Source organism: Geotrypetes seraphini, chromosome 6, assembly GCF_902459505.1.
Source record: "Geotrypetes seraphini chromosome 6, aGeoSer1.1, whole genome shotgun sequence".
Classification (NCBI taxonomy): domain Eukaryota; kingdom Metazoa; phylum Chordata; class Amphibia; order Gymnophiona; family Dermophiidae; genus Geotrypetes; species Geotrypetes seraphini.
Genome location: NC_047089.1, coordinates 207,395,110 through 207,417,088, shown reverse-complemented (window position 1 = coordinate 207,417,088; position 21,979 = coordinate 207,395,110). Strand labels below are relative to the sequence as shown.

Below are 21,979 nucleotides of genomic sequence, written 5' to 3'. Positions count from 1 at the left end.
TGTTTTAAAGTATTGTTTGGTATGGCTCCTAATTACTTGTCTTTATGCTTTGAGCGATATAGACCTAATAGAAATACTTGAGGGCAACATTTATTTACTTTTCCAACTATCAAGCCCTGTCGATACAAGAGATTTTTCAATACATTGCTCGGTTTTCAGGCAGGTAAAATGAATCATAAGAACATAAGAACATAAGAACATAAGCAGTGCCTCCGCCGGGTCAGACCATAGGTCCATCATGCCCAGCAGTCCGCTCCCGCGGCGGCCCAAACAGGTCACCTGTCTGAATCACCAGAAGGGGCCCCCTTGCCACCCTGGTTTCCCATTGAAGTCCTATCTTCCCATCGATAGCTAAGTACCATTATTTCTCAAGCTCATTCATATATGTCCTTCAGGAAATTACTAAAAACTGATTTATTTGATAAATTTGTAAATTGATGTCCCAGATTATTGACTGGTAAATTATATACTGATCTTATAGCTAGTACATTTTTGCCGAATTTTATTGTATTCTAGTATATTGTATTTTATTCACCTACTGTATAATTTTAGTTCAACTTTTCAGAATATTGTATTTTACTCACTGACTGCATATTTTTAGTACTGTATGTGAACCGCCTAGAACTATGTGGTAGGGCGGTATATAAAAATAAAATTATTATTATTTTTTTTATAACATACATGCACAAATCATGCCTAGATTGAAGTCGTGAACATTACTCCTGCTTGACAGCAGGTATAAAATGTATGTGTACACAACAGGCTGTATTCCGCTATTAGAGCAACTACAATGGCTGTCAATGGAAAGAAGAATCCAGTTCAAGAGAGCCTGCATGGTCCATAAAGCCATCTATGGAGAGAACTCAGAGGGACTAACTTCTGGCATCAAAGGTCCACACTCCATCTTCAACTCACGCACTACGCTGCGCTACCCATCTCCCATCTCCCCAACAAGTACGGCGGAAGAAGATGTTCGAAACCACCTCTCAACTGGAACTAACTGCCAATGTACCTAAGACAATCCATCAACTATTTTGAATTCCGGAAGAAACTAAAGACATACCTCTTTTCATTATAGTTACTCTCTAACCCTCCACCCTTCAGCTCCCGAGAGAGGTGGTGGAGAGTAAAACTGTGACTGAGTTCAAAGAAGCGTGGGATGAACACAGAGGATCTAGAATCAAAAAATAATATTAAAAATTGAACTAAGGCCAGTACTGGGCAGACTTGCACGGTCTGTGTCTGTATATGGCCGTTTGGTGGAGGATGGGCTGGGGAGGGCTTCAATGGCTGGGATGGTGTAGATGGGCTGGAGTAGGTTTTAACAGAGATTTTGGCAGTAGGAACCCAAGCTTTGGATTCTTGCCCAGAAATAGCTAAGAAGAAAAAATAAAAAAAATTTCAATTGAATCAGGTTGGGCAGACTGGATGGACCATTCGGGACTTTATCTGCCGTCATCTACTATGTTAAACCAGGGGTAGGCAATTCCAGTCCTGGAGAGCTGGAGCCAGGTCAGGTTTTCAGGATATCCACAATGAATACGTATGAGATGGATTTGCATGCACTACCTCCTTGAGATGCAAATCTATCTCATGCATATTTATTGTGGATATCCTGAAAACCTGACTTGGCTCTAGCTCTCCAGGACTGGAATTGACTACCCCTGTCCTAAACCAATGCTCCTTCTAACAATGTAACTTATTTATTTAATTTGTTTTCTATCCCGTTAGCTCCAAAGAGCTCAGAACGGGTTATAGGTTAAACATACATAATATATAGTTACAATACAAGTTTTTATCCAAACTCGACTTAAGAGCTTGCTCTAAATCTTATGGTAAACCACATTGATTCCTTGCAGAAAATCACGGTATAAAAGACACTGTAAATGACGCTGAGGAAAATCAGCACTCATCGCTCTTGTGTAAAGGGTGCTCTGAGATGAGTGCTCTTTCAGCAGTGTAGCGAGGAAGCTGAGGCTGGCATGAACAGCAGCTAGGAGACATGTCCGAGGAAACCCGGATGCTAGGCTTGATGGACCTTCGGTCTGTTCCAGTATAGCAATTCTTATGTTCTTATAAGTCCACTAGTCCAGTTTTCACACTGCTCAGATCTGGTATAGGGACCATAGAATTTAAGAGCTGTCAATAGTTTTCAATAAATACAACAAAATTGGCAGCATAGGCAACGTCCTCAACTGTTCTGTTCCGTTCCTTCCACCCATGTAACAAGCTTACTCTGGTTGACACCCTGGTTATTGTGTACAGAACTGAAACCCTTGTCCTCCCTGCTGTGGAATCCTGCTGCCTGAATTCCTGTCAAGGGAGCACATTCTTAGAGATGTCTCAGCACTGAAGTTATGGAGTTTAAGTAGCTCCCTTCTGCACATATCTTCCTCAGAATTCATTAATCTTACATAACTGGTTCTACAGTTCTCCCCCCCTTCCCCCCCCCCCCCCGTTTTACTTGTTGTGAAGCAGGCAAAGCTTGTGACTGACTCTTCCAGCTTGTGCTGTGTGCCCAGCTACCCTCACCTGCACCGTCTGCCCAGCTGGGCCTCTTTCCTCTCTCACAATCATACTTTTTAAGTGCTTGGAATTCCCCAACATCTGTTGCTCTTGCTGCTTCCAGGCCAACAGCAATAAGCTACCTCCTGTGCTGTCCTTCTGAGTCTATGTCCCACCATCAGCTTTCCAAAGCAGAATGAAGTTCTGTGCTGGCTTTGGCACAACTTTCAATACATGTTAATACAGTTCATTCATCTGTGCCATCAGCACAGATGCTCCTGTAGCACAGGAACAGGGCAAGCAAATAATTTTTGGTAAATCAATTTATGATCCTTTAGATCAGGGGTGGGAAACCACAACCCAATTCTGTTTTCAAGACTTCCACAACGAATACGCAAGTATGTAGATTGAGGACCAGTTTCTCAAAACTTACCATGCCTTTAACAATGGTCGGTAAACTAGCTCCAGTCGGTTTACCATGGCACCCGATTATCAGAACGGTTCACGGTGGTCTTTTCCGGGCTTCCTAGTAGCCTCCGACTCTGCCATGCATATGTATTACAACAAGCTCATAAATATTAAAATGGACTCATTAATATTTAAACTAGCATTCCGGGCGATTCTCCATCATCACCAGGTAATTCTCCAAGCATAGCACTGGCTTTTGATGACCAAAAGTTACCGGCTGGTCCAGAGGTGCCGGTACTGTGAACAGTGCATCTCAGATGTGTGTTTCTGGCTGGGCTCATGATAAAATTTAAAAAAAAAAATCCATTCACCTAAATTATAGTAGTATATTTCTATTTCTATAATAGTTCTTGGGGGAAAAGAAATCTCCAAAGCACACATCTCGGTCATGTGTACTAAAGGCGTGACTTACGCACGCTTGTTGAAATCCAATGCTTGTACCTCCCCTCCATCCAATAGCACTGGCATGCCTATGATTGACATAACAGCTGCATGTGACACACACCTACGACGTATGCATATATTGCGCTCCAATAAGATATGCCCATGATATGTGTCCCTATGGCGTAGCTTTTTCCTGGCACATGCGAACATTTGTGCCTCTTTCCATGGACTATTCTGTGCATGTGTCGATCGCTATCACCAGTGATTCATCTCATGTAAATTTGGCGACCCTCCGTGAACTTCATTTGCATGCGCGATTCTTTGAGAATGACTCGTCTTTTTGTATTCATTATAGCTGCAAAAGTGGCCCGGCAATATTAGAAAATCCAGCCCTACCTTCCATGTGCTGCTTCCATTGAACATAAATAGAACTCCTGCACATTTATTGTGGAAATCTTGAAAAGCCAACTGAGTTGTGGCCTTTGATGACTAAGGTTGCCCACCCCTGTTTTAAAATACAGGCATTATATCAAGTCATAATAATAATACAATTTCAAATGACAAGTAAATACCATTCATGCACAGGCAAAGCTGAAACTGTAAAGCAGAAATCATTAACTATTTTTCAAGTGGGGGCCAGATTGTCAAAACTCCCCAAACAAACCAATTTTAAATGCGAAGGGCAAGACCATCACCGCCCAGAGCAGCAAACACCCCGTCAACCTTCAACAGCTGGTCTCCACCCATACACCGTTCAAGCTGGCTCTCGCCTTCCCTTTTTTAATCGTCCCCTATGCTTTCTCTCGAGGTGTCTGTGGTGCCATCTTTGAAGCGATCATTCTGTTTTCTTCCAGCACTACAGAGTTCACAGTAACTTTGAACTGTGTGGTGCTCCTAGTCTTGTGAGAATGGAGTGGGATTTGGGGCAGCACATAGGTCAAACTACCCAAGGGTTGTGTGGTACAAGTATTAAAAAGTAAGTACAGTGGAGAGGTCTGGGAGGCAGGAGGGAGGTGGGAGTGGGTCAGAGTCGGCCCTAAAGTTATTTGCGATTTTTCCATATTTGTGGGCCGGCTCTGCCCCTAACCCCTGTGAATATGGAGGGAGAAGTTATATTGATATATTAATTTTGAGCACAGGCTATTGTTTCTTTATTTACAGTTCTACACAATTACTTATGGATTGCTCTATGGCAGATGTAAACAGGGGTTTATCGATTGCATTTAGGTATACCCAACTGACAGTATTCAATAGTAAAGCATGCGCTTAAATAATTGGAATGTCCATGGGCCACCCTTGCCCCTCCCATGCACTAAAATATTTAGATGATATTCTATAACTTGGAACTTAAGTGCACTTAGGCATCTAAATGCCATTTCAGCCCCATTTTGGCTAACTTCTGTATGAGAGCCAAAAGTTAAGCATAGAGTGGTGCATCATATAGAATTAGGGGAGGCAGTGGTGTAGTAAGGGGGGTGCCATCTTGGTGGGGGCGCTGGCACCCTTTTCCCTCTCCACCCCCATTCCTTCCGGCCCCCCCCCCCCTTCCCTTGCCTCATACAGCTTTAATTTTCTCGGCATGAGCAGTATAATGAACTTGCTGCTCACGGCAATGTTGGCTCTCTCCGACATCACGTCCAGGTCCTGGGCCAAGGAAGTAACGTCAGAGGGAGAGCCGACATGACGCAGGCTGCTCACACTGGGAAACTGAAAGAGGTACTGGGAAAGGGAAGGGGGGGCGCGCATGTGGCAGGGGAGGTTGGGAAGGAGCCGGGGTGGCAGAGAAGAGGACGCCCCAGGCGCCACTCACCCTCGCTACGCCACTGAGGGCAGGGGTAGGCAACCGTGGCTTGAGGGCCAAAACCCAGTCGGGTTTTCAAGATTTCCACAAATGACACGCACGAAATCCATTTGCTATAATGAAAACCGTATATACAAATCAATCTCATTTTTATTCATTATGGAAACCCTGAAATCCCGACTAGATTTTGGCCCTCGAGGACCACGGCTGCCCACCTCTGAATTAGCTGGAAAGTAGTTATATGTAGCACTAGACTAGAATTGCCAAGTTACTCAGTTCCTAGGTCAGTCCTGGTACATTATACGAGGGTAGGGGGGTTGGGCTGAAAAGATCTCAGCCTAACCAACTTCCTAAATTCTGAGCGTTATTCTGCCACTATAGCTGAAGAGAGTGTTATTTTATTTTGCAACGTGCCAATTTGCAGAATCGTAATGTTTTGATATTGTTTAAGATTACTGATTGAACTATGTCAATGAAAAGTGTGGCATTTTTCAAGTGTGGATCTCTGAGCCGTCATGAAGTTCCTATTCTTGCAGAAGAAAACTTCAAAGGAAATCCATGAATGTATGATGCAAACATTGACTGACAAATGTCCATCATTCTTAATATGACCATATGTCCCGTTTTTAGATCGCCTGTCCCATTGTCCTGACGCACAGCTTCGGGACACCGAAATGTCCTGTTTTCAGAAAGAGCGTCCCGAAGCTGTGCCTAAAACGTCGATCGCGATCTGAAGGCAACGCGAGTTGATTGCGGAGCCTGGGATTTCTCCCTGCTTCCCCAACACCGACGCAGCAACAGATCAGGTGCGTGCAGAGACTGCACAAGCCATCCCCCCCAATGTCAATTCTGACGTCTGAGAGGAAGTTCCAGGCCAGCCAATTGCTACCAGAATTGACGTCGGGAGGAAGGCTTGTGCAGTCATTGCACGCACCTGTTCCTGCGTCGGCGGTGGTGGCTTGGAGAAATCGACAATGGTGGCAGGGAGAGAGAAAGAAAGAAAGGATGCATAGTCAGAAGGAAGTGCAACCAAAGACTCATGAAAACACCAGACAACAAAGGTAGGAAAAATGATTTTATTTTCAATTTAGTGATCAAAATGTGTCAGTTTTGAGAATTTATATCTGCTGTCTATATTTTGCACTATATTTAACAGGTTCCGGGAGGTGGGGGGTGTTCCTGTCCTGTTTTGAGGAAAAGAATAAATGGTCACGTTAATCATACTCCACAGTGAAGAAGTGGTATGCAAACTTTCAGCATGGAGATTGAGGCCGAAGATGCAGCAAGGTCTGGGAGGCCTCAAACAGTGTCAGCTCCTGAAATTGTTGACCATGTCCATGACCTGATTTTAGCAGATCGGTGAATATTGGTTAAAACAATTGCTGAGACACTACAGATATCCAGGGAATGTGTTAGGTGTATAATCCACAAGTAGTTTGATATGCAGAAGCTGTCAGCTTAGTGGGTGCCCAAATGTTTGAATGCTGACAAGAAATGACATTGAGTGGATGCTTCCAAGTTGATTTTGCAGCATTTTCAGTAAGTTGGTGCCAACTTTTTGGAATGACTAGTTACTGTTGATGAAACATGGTTACACCACTATGATCCTGAGACAAAACAACAGTCCATGAAATGGCGGCACTCAGATTCTCTAAGGCCAAGGAAATTCAAGACCCAAAATTCTGCACAGTGTTTTGGGATCAGGAAGAAGTTGTAATGACTGACTATCTTTCAAGGGGCCTAACAGTTAATGCAGAATACTACTGTAACTTGCTGTGCCAATCAAAGGAGGCATTGAAAGAAAAAAGGAGCGGGAAGCTGCGGAAAGGAGTTCTCTTTATGCAAGACAATGCATCTGCTCACAAGACAGGCAAAACGATGGATGTTTTGATGCAGTTGGGGTTTCAGGTGCATAGACCATCCACCCTATTCACCAGATCTTGCTTCATCTGACTATTTTCTATTTCCAAACCTTAAAAAGAGTTTGAAAGGGGGCAATTTTTGAGTGATTTGGAGGTGATTGCAGCAGTGGAGCAGTTTTTCAGTGATCAGACATCAGAATGTTTTTTTGGAAGGGTTACAGAAACTTCAGACACAATGTGCCAAGTGTGTTGAACTTAGGGGTGAATATGTGGAATAACTTGTAAGTTTCTTGTCTCCACATCATTCCCTTCTTGGTTGGGCTGAGAACTTTTCAGCACCCCTCCTCGTAGGAGTTGCAGCATTCAATGAATGCGCAGAATTGGGGATTAAACCCGAGGGGCCACTGAAAAGTTCTCAGCCCAACCAAGAAGAGAATGATGTAGAGCCATGAAACTTACAAGTTATTCTATACTTTTCTTACGTTCAAATCTTTTTATTAGAAGGAATAGGAAACATCAAACAACAAATACAACAATGGCAATGAATAAGCTTCCAGGAATACACAAGTCAGTGCGTTGTAGAGGCAAAACAGAAGAAACAACCACCCAGCCCCAAACTCCCCCCCCCCCAAACATCCCGTTCCCCCCCTACAAACCCCCCACCCCCATCCCCAAAAGCAATCAGAAGCTAAAAGACGTAACTCCAAATTGCCAAAGGCCCGTGCTCTGGTGGCCCCCGGCAGACCCAATGAAAAGTCCATCCCCCCCTCAACAAACCAGAAAAAAAAAAAAACAAAATTGAACTGCGGTGACCGATCCCGGGAGAAAGTGCCAAGAACCTCAACACGGCTAAGCCAGAGGATTCAACAGGAGACTGCGCCCTCTAGGAGCTAAGGAGTCCAGATAGACTCCCCACACAAGCAAAAAACGACTTGACACTTGTTTCAATGCTATGAAACGAAACAAAAAGTGTCAAAAAAAGTGTGGAATAACTTTGTAAGTTTCATGGCTCCACGTCATTCTCTTCTTGGTTGGGCTGAGAACTTTTCAGCAGCCCCTCGTACTCTGCTGTTCTGAGATGCAAGTTCAGTAAAGAGGACTGGCCAAAGTCCCTCTCCTAGAACTGGGTAACTTGGTAGCTCTGCAAGGCAAACCTAGGGAATTTTAAAAAAGTAAAACTAAACCAAATAAACCAGTGTGTTTCTTTATCTGTCTGAGAATGCTCTATTACACTCATAGCAGCTCTTGCAGGCTACAAGCATTAGGTATTTATTACTACATGAAAAAGCCTAGAACATCTACCTGGAGAAACAATTGAAGATTGTTTTAAGGCTGCTTAGTGTAGACCCCCCTTGTGGTAGTGTGAGATATTGCTTTTAAGGAAATTTGATGTTAATTCTGTCATGACCAGAGCATTTGGGTTTTCCAGATAAACTCAACACCAACCAGGAGATTTATCATTAACACCCTCCCCCCTCCTTTTTACTAAGCCACGGCAGAGGTTTCTACCACAGCCTGGAGCGCTAAATGCTCTGACGCTGCTCCGACGTTCATAGAATTCCTATGAGCGTCAGAGCATTTAGCGCCCTGGGTCACTATAGAAACCTCTACCGCGGCTTAAAGAGGGCCTAAAATAGTTATTATAGTATTAGGGCAGAATTGTATTAATAGTGCTTAAAAAAAAAATAAAAATCAGTGTTAAGTGCTAAAAGCTGATTCTTTTGCCCAAATTTGGGCACTGGTATTTGCATCACCTGAAACCTAGTGTAAATTATGGCACCCAACTCATTGAATTTGGGCATGAATATGGTGCTATTCTATAAAACCGTATTTCAGAACACCCAGCCCCTCCCCCCCCCTCCCTTATGTGCTAGTGAATTTTAACACCTAGTCATATAGAATAGAATTGAGGCAGATATGCGCAGAAATCCCAATTAACTAGAATAATTAGTTGTTAACATCAATTAATTGCTTCTTAAACAATTTATCTGCATGTGCATCATTGCTCTGTACTGAAATTCTGGTGCCCACATTTGGGCACTATGTGTAAAATCCAGGGCTTAATGATTATTTTTATGGAAATATTGAGAACCATAATATTTAAACAGGTATTGCTAGTCATTCTATATGTATCAATTGAAGTGTTTCAAGCACAGGCTCAAGTACAATTCAGATAAGTATATATCCCAGCTGAAATTTAAAATTCTTACACCAAATTATTTAATCTAGAACAATTAAGAACCTGACTCTATTTCACCCTTTTGTCTATACATCGATTACATTCTTCACTCTGAACTCCAAGAACCAAAACTAGACCCCTTTTATCAAGTGTTTTCGCGCAGGCCAGCACGGTAAATGCTCATAGAAATTGAATGAGCAGCGCTACCGCAGCTTGATAAAAGGAGGCCTTAAGTACTCATTTTCCCCTCCTTTTCTTTCAATTTCTTTTTACTTTCTTTATGTTTGCCAACCCTCGTCTCTAAGACTGTTAGTGTGCACAATTTGTTTTTTTTCAGTCACTTATCTCTGGTACAATTCTCTGTTTCCAGGGATCTCTCTTGCATTGATCATCTCCAGCGACGTCAGAATTTCTCACAGGTAAGTGTTTTCTCTTCTCACTCTCTGCCAATGTACCTATTATTCTAACTTTAACAAAATGAAAGAAAGGAAGATTCTGTCTCCCTATGTGCTTGTACGTAATTTCTTTGTATGTTCTTCTTAACTAATCCCTCTTAACTATTATTAAGTACCTTGACTCCTCCCAAACCTCCATTTTTCTAGTGTTCTTTTAAGCCCTACATTGCACACACCCTCTTCGATCTTTTCTCTCCTATTTACAGCAACTTTCACATTTTATCTCTGTTTAGAAGAGCCACTTTCAAGTATAATATTGTATATTTATAAGCTCTGCTTCAACTCAATCAGACCAACTGACAGACTCAAATATAAGACATTGAGAGTCCATAGACCTGCTTGATGGTTTTTGGTTGGTTGGTTTTTTTAATTTCCCCTTCGTAAATAAACATAGGAACATAAGAATTGCCATACTGGGACAGACCAAACGTCTATCAAGCCCAGTATCCTATTTCCAACAGTGGCCAACCCAGGTCCCAAGTACCTGGCTAGATCCCAAATAATAAAACAGATTTTATGCTGCTTATCCTAGGAATTAGCAATGGATTTTCCCTAGCCATCTCAATAATGGCCTATGGGCTTCTCTTTTCGGAAATTATCCAAACCTTTTTTAAACCCAGCTTAGCTGTTTCCTCCACATTCTCTGGCAACTAATTCCAGAGTTTAATTACATGTGTGAAGAAATATTTTCTCTGGTTTGTTTTAAATCTACTACTTAGTAGCTTCATCCTAGTATTTTTGGAAAGAGTGAAGAAGTGATTCACACCTACTCTTTCCACTCCACCATTATTTTACAGACCTCTATCATATCACCCCTAAGCCATCTCTTCTCCAAGCTGAAGAGCCCTAGCCGCTTTAGCCTTTCCTCATAGGGAGGTCATCCCATCCATTTTAGCATTTTTGTCGCCCTTCTCTGTACCTTTTCTAATTCCGCTATATCTTTTTTGAGATATGGTGACCAGAACTGCACACATTATTTGAGGTGCAGCCATAACATAGAGTCATATAAGGGCATTATATCATTTTCATCTTTGTTTCCCATTCCTTTCCTGATAATCCTAAATCTATCCTCAACAATGACACCTAGATCCTTTTCCTGGGCAGTGACTCCTAACCTAGAACCCAGCATCACATAGCTATAGTTTGGGTTCCTCTTTCCCACGTACATCACTTTGCACTTGCTCACAATAAAACATCATCTGCCATTATGGCACCCAGTCTTCCAGTCTCACAAGGTCCTCTTGTAATTTTTCACAATCCTCTTATGATTTAACAACTTTGCGTCATCAGCAAATTTAATTATCTCACTAGTTATTCCCATCTCTAGATCATTGAAAAATATGTTAAAAAGCAGTAGTCCCAGCATAGACCCCTAGGGAACCCCACTATTTACCTTTCTCCCCTAAATATTAACTAGATTCTTTCCTCACATCTCTTGTGTCATACGGGACAATCATGCTATCTCCTAGAGCCAAACACACCATAGGCTCTAGGGTTTAACTAGACAGGCACTCACCCCAAGCACCAAAACACTAAGGGGCTCATAATCGAAAGAGAAAAACGTCCAAAAACCGGCCTAAGTCAGCACTTGGACGAGCATTTCTCAAAAACGTCCAAGTGCTGATAATAAAACCGGGTTTTGGACGTATTTAAAAACGACCTAGGCCTTCATAGTGCCGCTCAACGTCCAAAGCTAAACAGGGCGTTTCAGGAGGCGTGTCGAGGGCAGGAGTTGGGCGGGACGTGAGCCGGCTTAGACTTAGTCGTACAGCATGTATAACCCAAAGTTTAACAACAGAACCTAGACGGAGCTTGGACGTTGTGACTTAGACCACATAAAACATGGTCTAAGTCACAAAAAGCCACCTAAACTCACCAGATAAGCACAGAAAACACATAACACAGACCCCCACACATTACCCCAGTGATCCCCCACCCCACCCCCATAAAAATTTTATTCACAGCCTCCAGACCATCATCACCTGGCTGCCTGGCATAGGAAAGCCTAATCGTCCAGCCCAGAGGCAGCTTAAGTCATCTTAGGGGTGGGTTACGGACCCATAGAGAGGAGGACCCATGCCCATAAGCCCCTGTAATCACTGCATTGATACATAAACATGTGCACTGCCCTATACACCCCCACAACCCTTTTTTACTGCCATATAAGTGGCTCCTGCAGCCATAAGGGCTATTAGGGTCTAGGGGATTCTGGAGGTGGTTTGGGGGGCTCACCATAACCTATAAGGGAGTTGTAGTGAGGAGAAGACATGGCACCCTTTTTGTGAAGTTCACAGCAGTGCCCTGTAAGGTACCCCACTATTTAGGTGGCATGTCTGGGTGTGTAGTCCATCACTTTGCAGACCCCTCCCACGTCCAACAGGGCTTGTTCTAGGCGTTTTGGACTTGGACGGAAAGTTGGACGAAAATGTGGTATAAAGATAGATGATTTAGTGGCTTGGATGATCAAATTGGCAGGACGTATAATTAGACGATTTTCGAAAGTAAAAAAAAAGTTGGACGTATCTTTCGAAAATGTGTCTTAGGCTCTTTTTAACTTTGGACGACTTGCGAGATGGACGTAAACGGACTTAGACGTCCCTTTTGATTATGCCCCTCCACACTTTTAAATTCACTTCACATTTCTACACATACATGCACAGCATACAGTTACGCAATCTCTGTTCACAGCGTTACCTACCCAACTGCCAAAACAAAACCAAAGAACCATTTTTTTTCTACCTTTGTCGTCTCTGGTTTCCTTATCTTCTCGTCACACTCTTCCTTCCTTCCACAGTCTGCCCTCTCTCTGCCCCTTCCATCTCTCCCTCCCCACATTGGCTTGGCATCCATCTTCTTCCCTTCCCTCCTTCCCCTCCATTGACCGGCATCTCTCTCTGTCCTGTCCTCTTCCTTCTCAATTTATTTTCTGCCTTTGTCTAAATTAAATTCTTTATTACTATCCAGTCCTCAATTTTCTTCTTTTCACTATATCTACCTACAGCTTACCACCTCTATCCCTCACCCTCTAGTATCTCATTAACTCTACTCCCTTCCATCCAGCATTTTCTCATTATATAAAGACTGTATTATTGTATTGAATATTTGGCCTGGAAGCTTGATGTTTTTGGAGTTCATTGATCCCAGTGTTTCTGTTTATGAGGACAGGCTAGTGGGAACCTATTCTAAGAAAGGAAAAAAGAAAGATAGGTACCCAAGTTATTCTATATGATATTAGCCTAAACGGGTATATAAATACTTAACATTTAGGCACTAGTGCTTATGCTGGTGTGTTATCAACTAATTAGGCTGTTTGGGGTTGCAATATAATCTATATGCTGATGATATACAATTTCTTATTTCTATCCACCACTCTATAGAACACAGCTTTGAATTACTCAAAATGGAAAAATCTTAGTGGAGTCCCTCAGGGATCTCCCTTTTCTCCTTCACTTTTCAACCTCTATCTGACTTCCCTGGGTAACAGTTTATCATCTCTTGATATTACACTTTAGTTATGCAAACGACAATCATCATACCCATTTCCACAAGACACTTTACAATTCATATCTTCTATTGTTCAAAAAGTAGTTTCCTAGACGAACAAATTCAAATTGAAACTGAATCCTAATAAAACCAAATTGTTTCTGGTCTCCCCTCTCAGCAAGTTAAAAGTAATTTCTTTAGAGTTTAATGGGTTAATTTATCCAATCATTTCCAACATTATGTCGGGTGCAACTCTAGGAAAAACCGAACAGGAAAGGGACCTTGGCGTACTAATCAATAGGACCCTGAAGCCGTCGGCGCAATGCGTGGCGGCAGCGAATAAGGCAAATAGAATGCTAGGCATGATAAAGAAGGGAATCACGAGTAGATCGGAGAAAGTAATACTACCGCTATATAGAACGATGGTCAGACCACACTTGGAATAGTGTGTCCAGCACTGGTCTCCATACCTAAAAAAGGATTTAAAAGTACTTGAAAGGGTGCAGAGACGAGCAACGAAGCTAATAAAGGGCATGGAGAACTTGGAATATGAGGAACGACTTAAGAGACTGGGATTGTTCTCCCTTGAGAAGAGGAGACTGCGAGGGGATATGATCGAGACTTTCAAAATACTGAAAGGAATCGACCAAATAGAGCACGATAAAAAATTATTTACAATGTCTAATGTGACACGGACAAGAGGACATGGACTGAAGCTAAGGGGGACAAGTTCAGGACAGATATCAGGAAGTTCTGCTTCACGCAACGAGTGGTGGACACCTGGAATGCTCTCCCGGAGGAGATAATTGCGGAATCCACCGTTTCAGGGTTTAAAGGTAAGTTACATCTCCTTATGAGTGGCTTAAGGTAACATAGAACATAGGTAAGGTTAAGCTAGATGTGCATCTCTTATGAGAAGCTTAGAGTATGGGGACAAATACTATGCCAGGGTTCACCTGGCGGGGCCTCTGCGTGTGCGGATCGCTGGACTTGATGGACCTAGGGTCTGTTCCGGAGATGGCACTTCTTATGTTCTTATTAAGACTCTAGGGGTTAACTTAGATCGCTAATTATCTCTGGAGGCACATATCAATTCTGTTGTTAAAAAGTGCTATTTTTTGCTCTGGAAATTTCAGACGATTAGGGTGTATTTCACTTTTAACGCATTTAGACTGTTGGTACAGTCCTTGATTCTGAGGACCTCAGACTATTGCAATCTGATCTATTTGGCCTCTACTGAAAAAACACCAAGAGGCTTCAACTCATCCAGAACACCGCCGTCAGATTGATATTTAATCTTAAGAGATTCGAACATGTTTCAAGTTTTTCAAGTTTATTTAAAATATTTGATATAATCGCAGTATCCATATCCAATGCGATTTACAAAATTAAAAATAGAAAAAATAAAAAATTTCCAACAAACAGGACACTATCAGAAACTTCATTGGTTACCAATAGAATTGAGAATTATATTTAAATTTGGGTGTTTTTGTTATAAAACTCTTCATGGTTTAATTCCAACTTACATCTTTGCAAATTGTAGATGCCTTGTTCTTGAAATTAGATTTTTTTTGCTTTGCCTGTGGTTAGGGGTTGCCAATTTAAAAGATTTTTCAGCCGAAGTTTAGCTTACCAAACTTTCCTTTGGGATAAGACCTTTGGTAAGCTGATCTCCAGTTCTCAATCTTACATTAACTTCGGGAAATTATTAAAAACTCATCTTTTTACGAAGAATTCTTAGTATCTCAACTGTTATATTTCCATTTTTTCTCCTTGAATTCTTTATATAGAATTTTCATTTCCCTGCATATGCGCAGTTCTCTTTCTTGTAAACCGCGCTGAGCTGTGAGGTTGAAGCAGTATATAAGATTACTGTTATGTTGGCAAATAAGCTCAAATTGAACACTGCAAAAATTCTACCAGAAACTGCCCCACCAGGATCCAGAGTCAGTAGAAGAGGGGAATGAGTTGGGCCAGCGTGAGAAAGTTGCTCCGCCCCACCTGACGCTCCTGCTACATGCCGCCTTTACTAGGAGCTGGAAGCCACCAAACAAACATAGGGCAGCTCCATTGCCACCAGGAGCTGTTCCATCAGGATCCAGTATCAGCAGAGGAGGGTTAGCATGGGAGAGTCACTGTGCCCCCTGTGCTCCTGCTAAATGCTTAAGGTGCAAACCAAAGGCTTTTTTGCGCAGTTCACAAAAACAACTGAAATCCAAACTGAGAACAAGAGCTACATTACCCTCACATCCACTGCCCATTGAAGTCCTCAAACCATTGCAGCAGCCTGAAAAACAGAGGAGTGGAGAGAGTTGGGATTGGGGTAGGAGAATTGCTACCCCCCTACCCCCCCCCCGATGCTGATATCACTCACACCCACAACAACTATCCTGAATGCTACTGGTGTAAATACCGCTCTCCAGAAAACAAGACTAAGTAGCGTCAGAAAATCCTAGAATATAAATCACTACCAACGCAAAAGAAGAAAGAGTACTACTCTAAACAGATCAGCACAGAAGATAATCTTAAAATCATCAAACTGTTTTCAATATTAGATAACATAATCAACATAAACAAGATCAGAAATGGTGACAACCCCTCTATTCCAACAGCTTCAGAATTAACAAACTATTTTAAAACAAAAGATTCAATCCACACGAGACCAGCTACCCCCCCCCTCACTGCAATAAAACCACCTAAGGATATACCAGCAGACAGGTCTTGGAATGATTTTGAAGAGATTAAAATTCAGAGACACAAAACGACTTCTCCTAAAATACTCCAAAGCTTACTGCAGCCTTGACACCTGCCCACTTTACCTGATCAAAGCAACCACCCCAACAACCACAGGAATAATAACCCAATGGTTCAACTATCTTCTAAAAACTGGCCTTTTCCCCAAATCAGGAGGAGGAATTATCTTAACGCCCATTCCCAAGAACCCAAAACTCAGTCCCCCTCTGATGTAACCAGCTGTCAGTTCTTTTCAAACTAATGGATAGGTGCATTTCTGAAAAATTCTAAAAAATTCTGAATATACTAAAGAGTATATATATTAAGTAATAAATCTAAGTAAAAGCATACAAACAATTAAAATTTTTTTAAAAAAAGTATTAAATAAATAAATCAGGTTTTTGGCCGATGACTGGACTACGAACCAAAAAGACTACGCTGACTATCCCAGTCTATGAAAGGACTGTGCATAGCGCTCTAATTCTGAGGCCTTTTTTCCGGAGAAATAAAGAGAGTGAATAGTAATGTATGAGCGGTATATGCACCCTTCCGACTGAGTGGATCATATAATATTGAAGTTATACTGGTTATCTATACCACTCAGGTTGTTAGACTTAAGGTTGTGATCAATTATCGACCAGTAGCTTCCAGAACAACTTGAATGCTACTTACAACACTTCAATATCCTCCTCTCATTCACCATCAGGAAAAATCACAGCACTAGTACGTAACATACGGCAAAGAACTGCTAAGTAAGGCTCACAGCACAATCATATTCCAATTTAACCTAAGTGGAATGCAAGTATCCTAAAAATCTTTTTTTTTTAATATAAAAATAGTTTGTTCAAGTACTCATAATCCTATAAATCGGTTGATTTGAGGAAGAGCGTTTGGATGATTTGAATAATTTTCTAAGGATTTATAGGATTATGAATACTTGAACAAACTTTATATATTTAAAAAAAATTTTTGTGGGGGGATACTTACACTCTACTTCAAATTTTTTGCGTTTTGGATACCCCTTCTTCTACGAAACTGCACTAGCAGTTTCTAGCGCAGAGAGCTGCGCTGAATGGCCCGCGCTGCTCCCGATGCTCATAGGAACTCTATGAGCGTCAGGAGCAGTGCAGGCCATTCAGCGCGGCTCCCTGCGCTAGAAACTGCTAGCGCAGTTTCGTAGAAGAGGGGTATAGAATTCCTATGAGCGTCAGAGTTTTTACCGCCGTGGCTGGCACTAAAAATTCTAGCGCGGCTTTGTAAAGGACGGCCTAAGATAAATACCATTTTTTGACACCATTGCTCTCATAGGAATTTGTGACCATCTATTTGGGAGGAGGAAGAGATGGTGTTATGATGTTCGGTTGTCTTCATTACCAGTACATTGGGTAACTAATTTAATACCGAGCACCATTAATTCAATATATTTTGAATAATTACACAATATTTTTAAATGAAAAATTATTTATAAAGATCTTTTTGTTTTGATATGCTATCTTATTACATTGAAGATCCTTAATGGTTTATTAGTACACTTCTCCCTCCGTATTCGCGAGGGATGTGGGCAGAACATAGCTGTGAATACCAAAAAACCTTTTGCCTGTTATTTGCGGTTTTTCGGTAAAATAGACCTGAAAAAGATAATAAACCGTGAATAATCCGATCTTTCGATTTGCTCCGTACAACGCCGGGAACGACAATTTCCTTCAGGAACCACTGGGAGCAGCAATTTCATTCATAAAGCACGGGGAGCAGCTATTTCCAATGTGAAACGCCGGGTTCAGTGACGAAAATTAGGGGGCGGAGTCAGCAGCCAAAAAATCACGAATTTAAGGCTATGTTGCTGATGTTTAAGGCATTGAGTAATACCATCTCTGTTGTCATCACAGCTAGATTAAGGGCTCCTTTTACGAAGCCGCATTACCGGCTTTAGCGTGCGCGACTTTTAATCACGTGCTACCCCCCACGCTAGCCAAAAAACTACTGCCTGCTCAAGAGGAGGAGGTAGCGGTTAGCGCGTTCGTAAAAGGAGCCCTAAGGTTGTATCGGCCTTTGAGAGGTTTGCGGTCAATGAATCAGGCTAATTTAGATGTACTGTAAGACTAGATCAATGCCGGCCTATTTTCTTCATTATGGGGCCAAAGCTCTGGCATACACTATCCTGTTACTTGAGAACATTGCACGGTATGACAGAATTTAAAAAAGGTTTGAAAACGTTTCTGTTTCAGCAGGTGTATGAATAAGTATGGAGAGCACCTATGCGAATTACATATAATATAGCATCACTGTATTTGTACTGCATTGTGATGTTATATTATATTATGAGTGTTCCTCTGTACCCTGCTCAGAAGGTTTGATAAGCAGTCTAGAAATGTTTCTAAATAAATAAATAACTTATTGCCAACATGTGCATGTTACCCTGTTCTATAAGTTACATGTGTATCCCCTAGAGAAATGCTCAAGCGTTATATGATGGCAATACTGGAGCTTTCTGAAGAAACATTACCTCCATTTACACAGGTTTATTATCTTCCAAATAAGACACTAGGACAGCAACAACAACAACAACAACAGAATAAGGGACATGATTCTATGAATTTATCTAATATTTTGGAAACATCAGATAAAGAATTGGCGAAACCAGCAACTTTACTTTTAACAGTAGCTCTCGCACCAGATAAAAACTGGTTGCTGAGACTTTTCTTTAAAAATAAACAAAAATAATTTTTAGGTTGTAAAATACAGATGTTTCCAGATTTGGCCAAGGAGACCCAGCGAAGGAGACGGGAATTTTTGTTAAGGAAACCTGGTGTTATGGCTCTAGGGGCTACATTTTATTTGCGACATCCATGCAAATGTGTAATTAATTATCGTTCACATAAATTTGTCTTCTTTGAGCCATCTCAACTGACAACCTTTCTATCAACTTCATGTTTGGAGAAAGATGGAACATGAGTGCTTAGTTTAAGAAAAGGTGTACTATTTCAGTCTACTAGTATATTTTTCCTAATTTAATTTTTTCTTCTTATTATTTGCCCATCATCCACCTTGGATCCCATTTGAGGACTTGAGGTAGAGATTAAGCTTATATTTGCTGTTCTTGATGTTTTATAATGTTTCATTATTAATTTTCTTGCTGGATTTCCTTTCTGTACAAGTTATGCTTGATTATATTGAAAAGTCAATAAATATATATAAATAAGTTACATGTGTATATCTGAGTCCTACCCATGCCCTATTCCTCTTGCAAATTATACATTACGGACATTAAATGAGTATTTTTAGATTAGCACTTTGGTGGAATTTTGGCATGCACAAATGGGTGAAAATGCCATTATTCTCATTTACGCAAGTAATGGGCTCGGAAACCTTAGCACCTAAGTTACTGAGTTGCTTTCTAACCCAAAATTCTATAAGTGGGGCCCAAAGTTAGAATGCAGTTATAAAACAGTTAATTATGTTACTTAAGTGCCCTAATTGACACTAAACGGTCAAATAATTTGGGTTAAGCAGCACTCATTTGCCACAGCAGACTTGTGCCCCTGTTCCATAAACAGGGCACCTAAGGGCAAATTCTATAAGAAGCACCCAAAAGTTAGGCGCCTTCAAGTGAAAATTGGGTGCTGTTTAATGTATCACGCCGAGCGGAATCTATTTTGGAGGCGCCCAAGAAATAAACTAAAAGTTAGGCGCCTAGTTGAGCGCTTAAAAGCACGCTTAAGAGCAGCGATTCTGCGACAAGGCGCCTAACACGTAGCCACGCCCACACCTAACATGCATAGCGCCTATTTTTTTTTTGAAGGCCGCCTAAATTTTTAGAGGCGCCTTGTTACAGAATCACACTTTCTTGATAGGCGCCTAGGTTTCAATCAGTGCTGATTAAAAAGCTTAATTGAGCTTGTTACTCAATTTAGATAGGCGCCTATCTAGTTGGGCGCCTCCGAAATAGATGCCTAACTTTAGGCGCTGGTTACAGAATTTGGGCCCTAATGTCTATTGCAAAGGGAGTGTTGGTGTGGGAAGGGTACAGGCATGTTCGGAACATTCCAACTATTCTTGTGTGCGCACTACAGACTAATTTTATTTATGTGCCCAACTGCCACATTTAGACACCACTATTCACGCCAACCATAGACATGGCATGGCATACGTTTGACGTGTAACTTGTGCACCAAATTTGTTACAATATTGCTTAGTGCCCAGTTTTTTAGCATCTAACTTTCAGCAATCTACATTGAATTTACCTATAAACGTAGGAATATTATACCTTTTAATACCTTCCAGGTACAGTGTCATGTACATGACCGGAATCGGGAGTGGCCCAAGGGAATCTGCTACCTGAGGCAAATGATGAGGACGCCCCCCTGCCCAATTCTACTTTTAATTGTTTCAAAGGTTAGCGAGTCACACACACTGCCTGTTTGAGGCCGGCCCGACGTCTTCTCTCTACTGCAGCCTGCCCTCTGACATAACTTCCTGTTTCTGCTGGGGTGGGCTGAAGTAGAGAGAAGATGTCAGGCCGGCCTCAAACAGGCAGTATGTGTGAATTGCCAACCTTTGTAATAATTAAAGGTAGAATCGGGGGGGGGGGGGGTTGAGGAAGAAGTGGGGAGAGCCCCTGCGGAGGGGGAGGGAATGTAAAGAGAGATGCCGGGGAAGGATTGCAGTAAAGGTAACATGAGCAGGAAGGCTGGCGGGCGGCAGGATGCCACTCCCAGAAGAGTGCCACGTGAGGCCTCTGCCTCAGTATAGGGCCACCCATGACAGGAATGCATCATAAAGCTTTGTATCTCCTGCTGTGTGCTGCAGCGCACCATTTTAATAGCTCAGTAAAAAAAATTCTTTGTGGGTTCTGATACCTTTTATAGAGTTATCCAAAACAGGATACTGCACTGTGCCCCTCCGTGTCTATGATCACACCTGAAGAAAAAAAAGTGTGTGGCCTGGAAAGTATGGGAACAACAACTCCTTACATTGGTTCAATTCATTAAAAGGTATCACAGCTCACCAAGGATACAGCCGAGGAGAACATGCCTCTCTCTAGGTGTTCTGCTGTCTCCAGGAAGGATGCTCATTGCGAAAAAACAAAACCCAGCAGCTGGGTACTAGGGATGGCATCTCTCATTCACCCTGCTCTCAGCAGACAATCCTAAAAACTAGAATCAAATGGCGCATGGAGGTGAAAGAGAAAGGCTAAGCTTTTGAAAGAAAATCAGATTTTCTCTCCAATTTCTCATGTTCATGCCCACCAGCGCTCAGAATACACTTAAATGTCAATTTTTTTTTTTTGCAGTAATAAATTTCAGTGACTTATATCCTAAGACCTGGAGCATAAGGGAGATAAACTGCACAAGCGTCCCTAATATTGCCCAATTACATCCTATTTCGTCTACAGTTATGCACAAAGGATGCATTGACCATGCTAGGAATGGAACCTGTAAACAGACGTTATAAGCTAACACCCTAGTCAGAAGAAAGATTTATCCCTCCTTCACTGCCCTTCTCTGCTCACCAAGATCTGCAGACTGGTATTCACTTGCTTTCCTGCTAAACTGAGCCAGCAGTAGCCACAGAGGCTCAGGAAAAGCGACTGCTAGGCATATAGGTTTTCTAATAAATGTAGAATATAGGGATGCCAAGGTCTAAACTGCATCCAAGTCATACTACCAGCCTGCTATGAGCCATATATAATCAGTTTTGTTGTATCACCAAAACTGTGAAAACTTTACGTGAGCTTGGGACAGAGAAAGCTTGAGATAGAGTGGTGTGAGAGACGCGAGCACTGTATGGAACAGCGCAGCAAAATATGCCACATATGCCAGGCAAACCTGAAAGTGAAGCACACACTGACACCTATTTTCTGCACCTTTAAATATAAGCTTTCCAATTTTTATTTTTCTTGGAAGGCTTATACAGAAGCTCAAGAAACAAGCATAGGGTTACCAGACATCTGGGAAAATCCGGACATGTCCTCTTTTTAGAGGACTGTCTGAGTTCCTGGATGGACTTTCCAAAACCTGGCAGTTTGTCTGGGTTTTGGAAAGCCCCAACGAGCTCAGGTTGCATCTGGAGGGCCTCTGAGCTTGTGTGGATGATGTCACACACATCTGTC

At 41.9% G+C, this 21,979-nt stretch overlaps 1 protein-coding gene across 2 annotated transcripts in view; it reads right to left on the bottom strand.

Moving 5' to 3' along the window:
- TGFA (transforming growth factor alpha) overlaps positions 1-21,979 on the bottom strand; it is an 80,323-nt gene that overhangs the window by 34,602 nt on the left and 23,742 nt on the right. The window lies entirely within an intron of this gene.